This window comes from Brienomyrus brachyistius, chromosome 9 (genome assembly GCF_023856365.1).
Source record: "Brienomyrus brachyistius isolate T26 chromosome 9, BBRACH_0.4, whole genome shotgun sequence".
Taxonomy (NCBI): Eukaryota; Metazoa; Chordata; class Actinopteri; order Osteoglossiformes; family Mormyridae; genus Brienomyrus; species Brienomyrus brachyistius.
Genome location: NC_064541.1, coordinates 15019438 through 15026096, shown reverse-complemented (window position 1 = coordinate 15026096; position 6659 = coordinate 15019438). Strand labels below are relative to the sequence as shown.

At 44.5% G+C, this 6659-nt stretch overlaps 1 protein-coding gene across 2 annotated transcripts in view; it reads left to right on the top strand.

The window, feature by feature from the left end:
• The first annotated feature begins 4350 nt into the window (after window positions 1-4350).
• The window catches only part of epb41b (erythrocyte membrane protein band 4.1b), a 46144-nt gene continuing 43835 nt past the window's right edge, over window positions 4351-6659 (top strand). The window contains exons 1-3 of one of the 2 annotated variants that reach the window (XM_049025055.1): window positions 4351-5061; window positions 5293-5386; window positions 5747-6224. The gene's annotated coding sequence lies outside the window, so the exon portion shown is untranslated. The remainder of the gene's footprint in view (window positions 5062-5292; window positions 5387-5746; window positions 6225-6659) is intronic. The other variant, XM_049025054.1, reaches the window with a different exon arrangement.

Genomic DNA, 6659 nt, shown 5'->3' with positions numbered 1-6659 from the left:
TTTTTGAGAGGACCGAAATAGTGTCAAAGTAACACATTTGTATCTCATTGTGGGAAGACTTGGTCCGAACAATCTAAGACATACATGACCCACACACACTTACACCAAGCAACAAAAAAAGAGAAAAGCGTACCCGCCCCCCCCCCCCCCCATTTCCCCTTCTGTCTATAAAAGAAATATTCCGCTGAAGCACACCGGCATGACTAGAGGCGACGGATCTCATACAGCCCAATCAGGCAGGTCAGTTTCAATATGTTCAGTGGTGTAAGACAGTGCCAGTGGGCTCCGTGTCTGACCACACTGCACACAGCAGTGTGACAGGCAGCCAGCGACGCTCATGAACAGCTTCCGATGGCTGAAAATCGACTGGGTGTGTTTCAGCCATTGAGGTGTGAGGCCAAGTAAACTATAGGAGATTTGGTTACGCATTTAAGCAGAAAAAAATGTTATTAATCTGGAACATGAGATGTCATCCTTATCACGTAAATATCCCAATAGATGTGTAATTGTAAAAGCAATAAAATGTCTGTCACGTTGAAGAAAAATGCCTGTTAAAAATGAAAAAGGAGAAATGTAATACTGTCTGGAAATTTAAAGTGCGAAAAATAGGCTACATCTTACACAATGTTTTGCACAACTGTAGAAATTATTTCCCTGTGAAATGGCAACGATACATAATGATTATCTCATTTCAAATATATATTACAGAGTGCAGTGATTGGTCTCGCAACGAGATCTACAGTACAGGTAGTTCATGGACTCCACGTTGTCTTCAACTAACTGCACAGGGTTAGCCTCGGGAGAAAGCCACATTGGATGATGAGGTGCATTTTAAGGGTAAGGAAACTATCTGCGGCTATACAGAGAAACAGGCTGCTGAGGAGTTGGAGACTGAATCAAGCGCCTTCAGCTGCACTACCCTCAACGGTTCTCTTGCCAGCATCCAGCCGGTATATCCATTAGGCACCCTAAGACCCACAGTCTTTTTTTATCCATTGCCTCTTAAGATTGGGCTGCAGTACCCAGGTGGCTGCAGAAGTTAGTGAAGTTGGACCCCCGATGTGGTTTTTTTTTTATGCCAAGGAATCCTTGTCTAAGACTGTGCAACGACCAAGGCCGGTGAGGAGTTAAATATTCTAACAGTGGGATTAGAACTCGCGTCTCCAAGAAGACTTGAGCCTAAATTATTAAATCGAGTTAATTCGTCTATTTTTTAAATTCCTACTGAGCCAACAGTTGTTTTTCTCAATTTCTTTGTCACTCCAGTGAAAATCCTGCGATGCAGAATGCTGACCACACGGTGGAGCCCTTAATTTACAAAACTTGATTAAAAAGTGGTTGCTGGTCTTTACTGGAATGTTATGTTTAAAGAACAGTATTCATGAGCTTTCACTTTTTGAAGTCCAGAGCAATTTGGACTGTCCTAACTAGGTCTCTGCAAACCTCCCTGAAATTGTGTCTCTGCATTGTGTTGAGCTGTCAGAGTGTATTACATGCCACTACATTCAAAATTAACTCTCACCACCTATTTAAATATTATACTATTTGGAATCGGTCCATCTACTTTTCTAACTATTTATTCTGTATACGATCAGAGGACATCCCTTTATCGTATGTTCACTGAAGGACACCCACACTATACATAAATTAAACATGCCCTTTCACATAATTGCATGTCCTAGGACCCATCCATCCATCTGTCCATCCATTTTCAGCAGCTGCTTATCCCATTCAAGGTCACGGGGGGTCCAGAGCCTATGGACACTAGACGATGAACAACCCAGCTCCAGCCCCTCATAGGGCACTCTAACATCCCACTCACACACACTGGCACACCTAGGAGAAATTTGGAAACTCCAGTTAACCTCGGCATGTTTTTTGACCGCGGGGGGGAACATGCAAACTCCACACATAAACAGTGCGGATGGAATTAAAAACAAGCGACTTGGCAAGATAATCTACTGGACCTTTGCCCCCCCCAGAACAAATGATAAATAAAAACATTGCGACATGCCACACCATGTGTGAGGAAAATTTACGATAGTAATTAACAATGGTAATTGGGGATGGTGGAGAGACATTGACCTCATTGATCTGGTCCTCCAAAGCATACCTCGTAATTACACTTATCATACACACACATACACACACAGACAGGCTGGTAATTATATCTTTGTGGGGACTCTCCATTCATTTCTATGGTGAAAACCCTAACACGACGACCTTACCCCTACCCAGCCCTAACCTTAGTCATAAGTAACCAAACAAAATACAAGACTTTTGAAATTGTTACTATTTTGATTGCATTCACAGATCTTCTTTGTAGGGACCTGAAAAATTGTCCCCACAATGTCAAAAAAGGAAGTTTTTTATCACACTGTGGAGGACTTTTGAAATATAAACCTAATCCACACACACACACACACACACACACACACACACACACACACTGATATGTATATAAATAATTGAATTCAGGTGTTTCATTCAGACCCAGTGCCACAGAACCAAACACCTAGCCATGCTGTCAGGTTTACAAACATTTGTGAAAGAATGGAATTCTGAAGAGTTCAGTGAATTCAGTTGTGGTACAGTCATGGGATGCCGCCGCCTTTGCAATATGTCAATGTGCAAAATTTCTTCCCTACTAGATAATTTCACGGTCAACTGTAAGTGGTATTATTGCAATGTGGAAGCATTTAGGAACAACAGAAACTCAGCCACAAAGTGGCCGACCATGTAAAGTGGAATTCCACTTCATGGAATGGGCTTCCATGGCTGAGCAGCCGCATGCAAGCCTCACATGAGGAAGCGCAATGCAAACGTCGGATGGGGGGGTGTGTAAAGCACACCACCACTGGAGTAGTGGAATCAGGAATTGATGAACCCAGAATAGAGATTGCGAGTCAGGCCTTCTCATCCAAAGCAGTGCCTGACCTCACAAATGCTCTTCTGGATGAATGGGCAGAAACTCCCACAGACACTCCATAATCTTGTGGAAAGTCCCCCCAGAAGAGCAGCATCTATGAAAGGGGGGGGGCAACTTCACATTCATGCATATGCATTTAGAATGGGATGTCATAAAGGTTCCTGTAGGTGTAATGACTAAGCATATCATATTATCATGCCTGAATGTTTATACAAGTGCAGAGGAACAGAAACCAATGAAACTATTTTTATTCCGGCATATTTTTGGAAAAAGACAGTTTCTCTTGTTTTTATGACTAGCTTGCCACTCAACAGGCTCCTTGTAAGCACTGAAGGTGTTTTAAAATGTTTATGTACATTTATCCAGCATTTCTCAATACACAAGTCAATACATCTCTGCTGTAGCGCTGTGTATAATACATGTAAAATACAGAAATAAAAAATATGCTGTAAAAACGTGTCTATAAAATTTAACTGAGCAGAAAACTCTATTTCTATTGCGTATATACGCGAATAAACTCGAAGCTACTAAGAAAGTCTAAGAGCACGAACACAAGCAAAAGCCCAGGCATTATTGTTACGATAAGTAGCAGCACACTGGTATATATAAGAATATTTTTACAAAAAAAAAAAACGCATCTCCCAGTCATGTGTTTCAGAAAGAGAATTAGCGCTCCGTGACGGTGTCATAGAGCAGCGACTGTTATCTGGGCCTGTCAGTGCGTAGTCAGGCCGGTACGTATCGCCTAGCAGGGCGTATCTCCGCAATTCAGGCCCCTCTTCTATAGGAGTGATAAAGACTAGGGGCTGTCTCAGGGATTCCCAAGCAGCAGGGTCACCCCTCTCCATGACAGTGTTGCTCCGGCTTTATGTTTTTTTGGCGGCACAGTAGCAAGTGAATGGGAAATGTTTCTATGTTTGGGGGGGGGGGGGGTAAAGGGGGCAGGGATGTGTAACTGTTATTACTGAAGATTACCTCTTCAACAAGTGTCAAGATGCACACTGCGACCCAGAGAATGTTTATCTCATCTATACCGCCAACACCTCAGAATGTGATTAGGGAAATAGCGGTCGGTCTTTATATACGTACTTTGGATAACAACGTTATATAGTTCTGTGCCCGACAGGCACCATTTCAAATTTTATTTATAATATTTGAAATAAATTATTACTTTAGAAAAAAAATGTCATTTTCCCTCCCGTTTCGGTACAATAAAAAACTCTTTTCCCTGCAGGTGGCGCACGGATGCCAAATCACGGGACCCCCCCTCTGCCTTCCTCCAGTATGTCATAGCAATAACTCATGACGGTGTCTTCATTTAAGAAATAGTTTTACTAAGTATATAAGGAAGCTTATGCCAGCACGTAAAAAAACACTAAAATTTGACCCATTTAATCTTTCACACAATTTCCCTCACGCTACGCTGGCAGGGGACTAAGATATTTCATTTAATTACCGTCTGCTGATATCAATGGGTAAAAACACCGAACGTCCAGGCAGCGCTCTGTTATACTGTCATATACCGCATATGTTGGTTCCGTTATAGAAAGTCACGGTGCACTGCATTTTCTTTTATAAAATTACGGTATTGCGACATTATTATTTTTTCCAATAAAATGCAACAATGCACGCTCGCAGTTGGCGTTGCTCGCGCCTGTGGAACTTGAAACGAAATGGACAAAAAGATGGCAACGTCCAGAAACAAGTAAAACGCTGAGATTTCATGGGGAAATGGACCTGGTTCTGCAAAGCACACCTCGGCATGGAGATTCAGCCTAGCGATGCGCACACCTTGCTCAGCGGCACGGCCACCGACAGGCGCCAGTTAACATTTAAGCAACTGAGGATTAACGCCACTTACGCTCTCTCACAAGCTTGACAAGCAGTCAGCTTGTCACGGTTCTGCCCCAATCCTGCATTATGGGTTTGGCTGCTATTCTCCAATTACCTTCACCTAAAGGCGGGGACACGTCCGCCTGGGTTTGCCGATGAGAAAGGGCAGGCAGCTCCCCTCCTGCCGCTGACGTTTGGAGAGGAGGAGGCGGTGTGGGTCAGCCGATCGAGCTGAGGATCCTGAAAGCAGAAATTACTGGGAATCAAAGGCACAACCACGCGTTAAATTAAACCCACAGGTAAAGTATGCCCAGGTGAACACCTTCCGCTGCTTGTTTTGGCAGCTAAACTGCGATTTGATTATTCTGCTGCCACTTTTAACTTTTAACAAAGTGACTCTTTGCTGTTCGAAGTATTTGCGCTTCAGTATGAAGATTACAACAGGAAGACCTGTGTGAACAGCCCGGGTTTCGGTGGGAGTCTGTTAGCAATCGCATGGAAATCAGTCTCCTACTTCCCCCTTTGTTCAGGCTTGCGCTTGACTGGCCGTCCGCAGTACTTAATAGCTGATATTCGAGAAGAACAACTTGTGGCGTTAAAAGAAGTTAAATAAAGAAGATAAAGGTGAGGAAGGTTCCATCTGATTTAGTCACCGACGTTTCGAAATGGCTTCTCTGCCATAACCGGGTCTGAATCCGATCCTGGGTGGAAGGAAAAGATACGTGTTCTCTCGCTTATAACAGGATGTTATGTCCAGGTCTTCGTACGCCTTACTGTTATTAAGGACCATTGACAGCTGGTCTGTCAAAGCAATGTTCTTACGTAATGGGCGCTATTTTTAGTCGGAGCATGATTTTCCTCGCATTAAAAAGTGTAATTGGTGCTGACAGTGCGCTATATGCGTGTGATTGTTGTGTTATATAAATACCTGCTCTGCGCCAGTACTACGGCTGGGCTCAGTCTGTTTTTGACGGTGTGCTGCAGATACGCGGGAGCTGCGGCGGCGGCGGCGGACCGCACCTCGCTTATCGCCGCACACTGGCGCTGCACATGTGTGTGATCTCTTCGGGGATGAGCGCTGCGTGTGCATGCGGGTTCCGTGCACCCCCGCCCCCCCACCGTGAGCAGAGGGACCGAAACGCAGCAAGCAGGCTGCTTTAACCGCTTGTTCCCTTTCTCCAAACGCTCTGAGCTGTGCGGTGCATGATGCCATTAAATGTAACGTTTGGCCAAATTCACGTCGTGCATCCGAAACTTGAAAGGAAGGACCTGTTTGCGGGGACCACAAGGCTACCTAGCAGAAAATTCGGTCCATACGGGGAAATCTGAAGCGGTTCTGGACGTAGTTGTAGCGCTGCGTATGTCTAACTGACCACTTGTTTCTGCCCCTCTCCTGTACTCCAACATGCGCTGGGCCACGCCGCACTGCAATGTCTCGCGTCTGGCGCTCCTTCTCTGTCTGGTGAGTGTACAAGTCCAATTACATTTTTCCTGTTTGTTCTGTGTTTTTTCCCACCCAGAACATGATACTTGCATAGCACAGTTTTTCTTCCATTTTCTACCCCTTGTCATCCTTTTTTCCCTCACAAGCCCCACAATCTCTGTCAGGACACTGGAGGGCTAAAGAATCTCTCTTTCCCTGCTGTTTTGCTGATGGGTTAATGCAGTGTCATCCGTGACATGCTAAGGCCGAAGAGAGTCCTTCAAAGTAATGTACTTGTATTATGCAGCTTAACTGCTTTCAGGAAACATTTAAACAGAACGGAGCGTTAAGTTCACTTTTCTGGTCATTCGTGTTCAGAGCTGCGATGGGTTTGTCAGTCTGAAAGATCTAGTGCTCAGTGTTTACTGCCCACATCCCATAGTGGCCATTACCTCCGTGGCTCCGATTTTAGGA